Source organism: Bos javanicus, chromosome 18 (genome assembly GCF_032452875.1).
Source record: "Bos javanicus breed banteng chromosome 18, ARS-OSU_banteng_1.0, whole genome shotgun sequence".
NCBI classification, from domain to species: domain Eukaryota; kingdom Metazoa; phylum Chordata; class Mammalia; order Artiodactyla; family Bovidae; genus Bos; species Bos javanicus.
The window spans coordinates 45,103,262-45,111,955 of NC_083885.1; the positions used below are offsets into that span (position 1 = coordinate 45,103,262).

General features: G+C 50.9%; 1 long non-coding RNA gene across 3 annotated transcripts in view; it reads left to right on the forward strand.

Annotated features, from left to right (window-relative positions):
* Window positions 1-7,788, forward strand: part of LOC133230454 (uncharacterized) — a 38,197-nt gene extending 30,409 nt beyond the window's left edge. For all 3 annotated transcript variants that reach the window (XR_009730863.1, XR_009730862.1, XR_009730861.1), the window contains 2 exons: window positions 6,169-6,350; window positions 7,550-7,788. This is a non-coding gene — a long non-coding RNA (uncharacterized LOC133230454). The remainder of the gene's footprint in view (window positions 1-6,168; window positions 6,351-7,549) is intronic.
* Window positions 7,789-8,694: the final 906 nt, after the last annotated feature.

Here is an 8,694-nt window from a genome sequence, read left to right on the forward strand (position 1 = left end):
CCTGAAAGTCTTCAGGGGTGAGTTGATCCCAGTCTGCTTCTTCCCTCTGGCCCTTGGAGACATAGAGCTTAAATAGCTGCTTGTCCCACCACCTCTAGGGCAGCAGAGAAAGGATTCACCCTGATCCTCGACTCTGGGCATCCCAGGCCTGGGGAGGGCAGGAGGGCAGCTTTTGGAAGCAGCCTCCTCTTAGGGCATGTGTGGCATAATAGCCCTTTGGAATTCAGGGAACAAAGACAAATGTGGGGTTTAGGTGAGATGGAGTAGGGACTTGAAGCACCTGATGTTTGGAGAGAGGAAGGACTCAATGGGAATGGACTGCAGCAGATTCAGGTTCGTGTGCTGGAGAGGCTGAAGTCAGGGAGGCCACTGGTGAGGGCCTAACTCGAAAGGCAGGTGGTGTCCCAGAGTCAGGAGGGCCTGGAGGGTCCCAGGCCTGTGACCAGGCAGAGCTGAGCAGTCAGGGCCAGCTCAAGAACTCCAGGCTGGATTGAGTCTTCCTGCAGGATCCTTTCCCACACTGTGGGTGTTGGCCTCTTCCTTTCTACCTACTCATTTATGAGGTTCTTTCTGCTCCCAGGTCCCCAGGGAAGGGCCAGGGTGGAGAGGAAATGATCTCCCCCACTTTCCAGTGCCCTGAGCAGACCCCTGACACATCCCTCTCTGCCCCCCCATGCCCCCGCCATAGGTCCCACAGGCACATTCACAGACAGCCTGACCCACCAGAGCACTGAGAGTATCCTGTTTATCCTCCGGTGTCAACTTCTCATCAACACAGCTCTTCAGGGTATCAGCGGTTTCTAGTACATCAGAGTTTTAGTTATACTTTTCAACTTGTTCAATATAGGCCTCATGGCTTCCTGATAGGAACAGGTCAACAGTGTCCCTCAAGGCTGGGCAGATGTCATCACACTCTGAAACAGAAAGATAAGGGGAAACTCCCTGAAAGATACTTACCAGAACACACTGTTCCCTTCCCTTTCTGACATGCTTATTGCTGCCCTGGGAAGGTGTCAGAACCCTTGGGGAGCCCAGATCATAGCTACTCACTAACGCCCACAATGAAGAGCAAGGCAGCGCAGAGCAGCAGAAGAGCTCCAGCCCGGGTCATGGTGCCGGTGGCAGGTGCTCGCTACTCACCTGGAGCCCTTTTATGCCTGTGCTTGTCCTCACCCCAGGGGACTGTGTCACGTGCTTCCTTTTTTCAGGAGATATGCCAGGCCACAGTGTAAAGGTGCCCGGGGCTGCACAGGAGGAGCTGTGTGTGTTGGCAAGATGCTAGTCCTTGAGTCCACAGAGGGCACTGGCTCAGCCTCCTCCCCACTGGAGGGCTCTGTCGGAGAGGCAGCTGACTCAGGAAGCTTAACAACTGAAAATCCCCAGTTGCACCAAAAAGTGCAAAAGTGCTCCCAGATCAGGCCTCCTGAATGATGGGCAGTGACAGGCTATCAGAACAACTGTGACCTTGAAGAGAGGCTGGTGTGGACCTTATGGGTCCTCACGAAGCTCAGTGCTTAGCAAATGGTCTCACAGGGAGTAAATTCCAGGCAAAGCCCTGAGCCCCTGGTCAGGGTCTCTGGTGGCTCCTGCCCTGCTGCTATCACTGTGTCCTTGATCTTGTCAGTGGCCCTTGTTGGGCTACTTCCCTGAATAAGTATCTGGAACCTGGAAAGCTCTTCTATGTGCTGGCCCAGAAATTTCGTTTTCTCTTGACCAGTCCTGCCAACTGGTGACTTTGATAGAACATCATTATATACAGGATTATTCTTTACAACGTCTTTTTTTTTTAATTTAACTTTTTCTTTTGTATTGAAGTTTAGTGGATTAACTGTTTTATGGTAGTTTTAGGTGGACAACAAAGAGACTCACCCATAAAAATACATACATGTATCTATTCTTTCCCAAACTGCCCCCCCATCCAGGCTGCCGCATAACATTGAGCAAAGTTCCCTGTGCTGTACAATTGGTCCTTATTGATAATCCATTTTAAATATAGCATTGTGGACCTGTCTATGCTGAAATCCCTAATTATCACTTCCCCTCATCCTTACTCAAGGCAACCATAAGTTCATTCCCTGTCAATCTGTTTCTGTTTTGTAAGTTAGTCCATCTGTATCATGTCTTTTTAGATTCCTCATATAAAAGATATTGTAAGATATTTCTGCTTCTTAGTCTCACATTCCTCACTTAGTATGATGGTCTTTAGGTACATCCATTTTCTGCAACTCTTTCTACTCTTGAGTGTCTCTGTACTGTTCCCCCCAATCTCCTCTCGAGGAAAAGCCAGGCCCACTCTAGGCCACAATCTCTGGGCCAGTTGCACAACAGCCCTGCACTGCTGCTGCCTCTGTGAACTTATCCCTGCCTTTCTCCCCTCCCTCAGTGCCTCCTGTCTGCTTCTTGACCTGACTAAGTGTGCTCCTGCAGCAGGGACTCTGCACGTGGAGTCCTCCCAGCCTGGAAGGCTCTTCCTCCAGTGGCTGCATGATTCATTCCCTCATCCTCAGGTGTCTTCAAGTATCACAGGGCAGATTTCTCCAGACTTTTGAGCCTGCCTATCAAAGTGTCCTGCCTCCATCCTCCCCCCACAGCCCTCTGTCTTCTCCCCCTGCTTCATCTTCTCCCAGAGTGCCTCTTCCCACGGGGTCACTGTCTTTCCCTCCCTCTTAGGTGATGAAGAGCTGCAGGAGAGCGAGAGCTGTGCTGTGTACTGCAGCATCCCCAGGATTGGAGAGGGCCCAGCATTCAGTAGATGTTGCACAGTGTTTGTTTGAATAATGGCAGGAATATTCCATTTCTTGAGGTGATAAGCAAGAATATCTTTAATTCTACCTACTCTAGATGGCTTTATGAATATTACCTGGAAGTAATTACATATGGTAAAGGTTTAAAATGTGCAATGAGTCATAATCAAGTAGTTTTTTGCTGGAGGCATCTGACTGGCCTTTGCCTGAGTCACCTGTGGCAGATTAAGGTTTCCTGAATGCCTGATCTGAATTTGGGACACAAAGGTGTGACCACACTCAGAACCCTATGCCAAATAGGATTCACATCCGGTAACTACTCTTGGCAAAGAGTCACCAAGTACTGAGCTGCAGTGTCAGCTCACTTCCATGCAGCCCCTCCTCGCCATGGCTCCTGCTGCCAGAGGACCATCCCTCTGAAGGTCACCCCACGAACAGCTCAGGTGGTTGCAGAAGTGCCTCAGAGGTTCCTGGGCAGGAAGATGAACACCACAAGGCCCAGGCTGCACATGCTGGCTCTTTGTCTGTGGCGGCAGAACTTCCATGATGTGGGACCCCTGCCCATGGATCCCATGCTTCCTGTCCTTCAGAAGACACTGCCCCCAGTGCCCTCCCCAACTCTGTGAGGAGAGGAGCCAGGGCCTGGAGTGCTGAGTAACACAGGTGGCTGCTATGGATCCAGCCCAGTGCCCTTCCGAGGGTGCCACAGGATCCTCTGAGACGTCCCCAGATCATGGGGATATTTGATGACATCAGGATGAAGAGCTGGTCAGGGTCAGTGGAGGAATGCCACTGATGTGGCCCTTTACTTGTGCAAGTTTTTTTTTTTAATTAATTTTTAATTGGAGAACTTTTTATTTATTGAAAAGTTGCAAGTATTTCTCAAAACTGAAACAACATTAGAAAATTATTACTAACTAACCTCATACTTTATTTGGATTTCACCTGGGTTGTCCATTAATGTCTCCTGTATTTCAGGATGAAATCCACAACCTATACTCACTGCATTCACTGTCATGTGTCCCCAGTGTCCTCTGCTCTGTGGCTTACTCATTCTCTCCTAGTCTGTCATGGCCTAGACAGTCATGAGGAGGATTGGCCAGGGATCATAGGAGGCCTCCAAGCTGAGTTTGTCTGCTGCTGTTCTCATAATATCCCATGGGGTTCAGACTTTCTGGTTTGAGGAAGACACCACACAGGTGAAGTGCCTTTCCTGTCACCTCACATCAGGGTACACATGACAGCTGTGTGCCTTACCAGTGGGAATATCAGCCTTGATTAGTTGATTAATATTGTTTTTGTCTGGTTTCTGCACTGTTTTTCCCCTTCCCCTCTTGTTTCCTTTGGAGGTGAGTTAATAAGTCAAGCCCACACTTGAGGGGGCAGAACAGTTAAGTCTGCCTCCTAGAGGGGATAATCTACCTGTGATATTCAGGATGTTTCTGTATGGAATTTTTGTCTCCTCTCCCACATTTATTTAGTTTCATTTATTTTAGTTTATTAATGGTTTAAGTGTGCTAGGTCTTGGTTGCGACTTGTGGATTTTTTTCTTTGCAGAGCACAGGCTTTCTAGTTGCAGTGGGATGCTTCTAGTTGCCCCAGGGCATGTGGGATCTTGGTTCCCTAACTGGGGATTGAACCAGCTTTCATTGCACAGGAGGGCATCTAGGGAAATCCCTATTTATTTATTTAATCATTTCTTCATATCAGTTGAACTCACAGGTATTAATTTATACTTTGGGTTAGCGTCTAATACTCTGATTTATTTTGTCTGTCTAACTGTTGCCAGTTTGGCCATTGGGAGCTTCTCAGACTTCCTTCAAGAGTTTTCAAGGTCAATCTCATTTTGTTTGTACCAACAAACTGCTTTCCTAGCCTGGAAGGTTGAGTTTGGCTCTTGAGGGTTTTCACATGTGCAGTTCCACCTCTGGTGGACCCAGCAGTCTGGGCCTTAGAGCTCCCATCCCCTGTGTCCTGTAGGGCTGTGAATCTCATAGAGTCTCAGATACAGGAGACAAACCGCACCCCACAGCTGCTCACTGATGTTTCTGGATAGACTGCCATCCAAACACCTCTTGAGACCAGGTTCACAGATGGAAGAGGGTGGGACACCCAGGAGAAGGGGCAAAGCTGGAGCCACTAGAGGTCCAGAATGTGCCAGGACTTGCTCTCTTAGTGCCCAGAGGAAAGCTGGTAGAGTTATCCAATATTACAGAATTACCAGCGCCTGGGAAAACCCACATGTCTTCAGGTTATGAGTTCCCAGGTTGGAATGATTTGGAGCCCAAGGCTCCAGTACTGATACTGTCTATCAGTACTCAGGGCCCAGTGTAGAGACTGAAGCTGTTAAGATATTTAGAGGCTGCAGGAAGGTCCAGCTCTTCATTCTTATCTCCAGGACTTGGGGGGAAAAGGAAGGATTCTGGATTACCTTTTTTCTGCCCAACAGTGGTGTAGACCGTCCTTGACCCTCTTGTGATTCCAACTGCTTAGTTTGGGAGAGTGCTGCCCCTGGGAACCAGGATGGGCTGGGGGAAGGATGACCAGGAAAACTGGTGATGGTTGGGGCTGGGACATCAACACACTTGGCTCCAAATGGAGTCACTTAGAAATGTTAGCTCCACTTGATCTTTGGCAAAGATGCTACCACATCTTCTCCAGGAGCTCTGCTCTCAGAGTAGGAAGGGCTTCCACCATAAACACCCCAAGGGCCTAGGGAGCCACCTGTGCCAGGAGCCTTGCCAAGGCCCCTTCCTCCTGGGAGGGGCATAGGCTGGGCTCAGGGAGCTAGTTGTTTATAAAGTGACAGAAACCCTGCCCTTAGCAGAGTACTCCAGCCACCACCATGATGAAGGGAGCACTGCTTGTGCTGGCCTTGCTGGTGACCAGAGAGCTGACCTTTGAGATGCATGAGGGTAGGAAGGAGGGTCCAGATCCTTGCCCAGTTCCTTCTCACTGCATCCTTCCCAGTCCTGTCCAAGCCGCTTCTCGGGGCAGATTCTGAGGGCAGCTGTCTGATGGTACCCAGGAGTCCTGCACAAACTTCTTGAGGCTTTAAGTCTTTGAAGGGAGGGGGTGGTGTGGAGTTGGAAGGGTCGTTATCTGTGCACACCATAGGGGATAGTTTCTTGGGTGTAGTGGTGCTCACTGGAAGGGTGGAAGCTGGCTGATATGCCTGGGGATGGTGGGCAAGGGCAGAGGAGTCTCCAGACCTCGCCCCTCTTGCTGCTCCCTCTGCTGGGAGTGCCTCATAGGGAAGGTTTTCTGTCTGGGATGTAAGCAGTCCTGGGTGAGGGCGGGTCTGGAAGCTTTGGGAAGTGAGTCTGGAAGCTTTGGATGTGTGAGTTCTTATCAAGTGGTGGGAAACAGGAACCTCCTACTCTGGTTATTCTTTTGATGAAGTGTTTTCTGTCTGTGCCTTCAGCCAAAGCCTGCCCTATGTTTAGTGCAGCGTTTAGCTCAATGGCCCTTGGAAGCAAAACATTGTTGAACTCAACGCTCAGTTTGGTCAGTGCTACTGATGCAGAAAATGAAGCTATAGGAAGAATCCAGGATTGCTTCAATGAGGCGGGATTTGATGACAAACTGTTGAATATAAAAAGCATGGTAATTTACTCCCCTCACCCCTACCCTGCCCTGCCCACTAACATGCATAGTGCACTATGCCACATGGTAATAGATCATGCAGTCATGGGATATGTGGCAGACAAGAGCTATAAACAAAGAAGCACATAAACCTTTGCTCCACCCTGCAGCACCTGTAATATGCAAGGACAGTCCACCTGCATGTCCAGCCTCTTCTGCTACTGAATATGCCTGTGTTACGCCAGTCAGCTTGCACACAATAGGGGACTGGCACCAAGTATGTTAACTCATGTTTTTTTCCTCAGTGTGAGGAGCTAGCATTGGAGGAGTAGAATTTTATTCTTGACAGGAAAGGAAGCATTCAGCTCCCACATCTGAAGGAGTAATATCAGCTTCCTTTTAGGAATATTGTAAAGGATCCCCTACAGTAAGAGTCTCTTTCCAGGATGAGATTCTCTAGGTTTGTAAGGTTTATGACTTATCTCCACTTCCCTTCATCTTTTCCCCACTCTGATGGCCATTGCTCTGGCTCAGAACCCCATTTCCACCGAGATGGTCTCAGTGCCTACAAGCCTGATTTTCCACTGTGGTATTTTGGTGCCTGAAACTACTGAGGAGACTTCTAGGTCTTTGTGGCTGCTCACCTGAGCTAGCAATGTATCTCCTGAAGTATTCTTTTTTCCCCTCTTTCTTCTTTTCATAAGTATTGGAGATTTTAAATAGTCTATCTCAGCATATTTTCCTCAAGTTGTTGATTTTTTAAAATGAGAGGTTTTCCAGGAACAGAGTTTCATGCACTAACATGAGCACACAGGGCACATGGGGTTGTTTACGACACCTGCCTGCACAGTCCGTCCACCCAGCACACCTGACAGAAGAGGATCAGGTGCCGGAGGTGTGACCCAAACCCAGACTCTAGCACCTTGCTCCTCCTCAGAACCAGCCCCTGCTGTGCCCTGCTGACCCTTGTTATCTCCTCCCCTCCCTGGCATGGTTGGTGACTCTGTCTCCCTCCTGACACCTGTTCCTGGGCTATTAGGGAGCCATTCTCCCCCTGGTGCCTGCTGGCAGCCCCCTCTCCAGTAGTGGGTCTGTGGGCAGAGGTCCTTGCTGGGGATGGGGCTGAATCTCTGAGGGTAAGGCGTCAGGTGATCCTGGGGAGACAGAATAGCCAAGCTGTGGGCTCAGGTCCTGTCTTTCCTCCTTCTCCTCCCTCCTAGATTTCCATCATCTTGAGTGAGGATTGCAGTGGCTATGTACTGTCCTCAGTGGTGGATACTGTTTTAGGATTAATTCTCAGTGTGACATCTTTGGCGAGATAATCTTTGCCAGGGATGCCTGGTCGGCGCTTGATCTACCTGCCTTTATTCTCCTTCTCAACGAAAGCTGGAATCCAGACACCTGTTTCACATAATATGGTCTCTGTCAGGCTGACTCTAATAAAATAACTGCAGCTTTGCTCAGTGTGCCCAGTGTGTGTGTGCTGTGGGAACGATGTGAGGCAGGAGATCTTGGGAGATGGTGAGGAGAAGTGGTCATTGAGAGCATGGGGACCAGGGTCAGACAGAACGAGGATAAACCTGGGACTGTGGACAAGTTTGTGTGGCACATAGCGTGGGCGGCTGCAACTGGCGCACATAGCGTGACTGAGAGGAGCTACCCCACTTCCGAGGTCAGGGGCAGAACCCGGGAGGACCCCATGCCTGAGAGGCAGCAGCCAAGAGGAGTTACCCCACGTCCGAGGTGAGGGGCGGCAGCAGGGAGGAACTACCCAGCGTCCGAGGTCAGGGGCGACGGCCGAGAGTGCCAGGTTGTGACAGCGCAGGAGCAGCTGAGGGGAGCTACCCCACATCCGAGGTCAGGGGCAGAAGTCGGGAGGACCCCATGCCTGAGGGGCAGCGGCCAAGAGGAGTACCCCACGTCTGAGGTCAGGGGCAGTGGCCGAGAGTGCCAGGCTGCGATGGCGCAGGAATGGCCAAGAGGAGCTACCCCACGTCCGAGGTCAGGGGCAGTGGCTGAGAGTGCCAGGCTGCCACGGTGCAGGAATGGCCGAGAGGAGCTACCCCACTTCCGAGGTCAGGGGCAGTGGCCAAGAGTGCCAGGCTGGGACGGCGCAGGAATGGCCGAGAGGAGCTACCCCACATCCAAGGTCAGGGGGGGCAGCTGGGAGGACCCCATGCCTGAGGGGCAGCGGCCCAGAGGAGTACCCCACGTCTGAGGTCAGGGGCAGCGGCTGAGAGTGCCAGGCTGCGACGGCGCAGGAATGGCCAAGAGGAGCTACCCCACGTCCGAGGTCAGGGGCAGTGGCTGAGAGTGCCAGGCTGCCACGGTGCAGGAATGGCCGAGAGGAGCTACCCCATGTCCG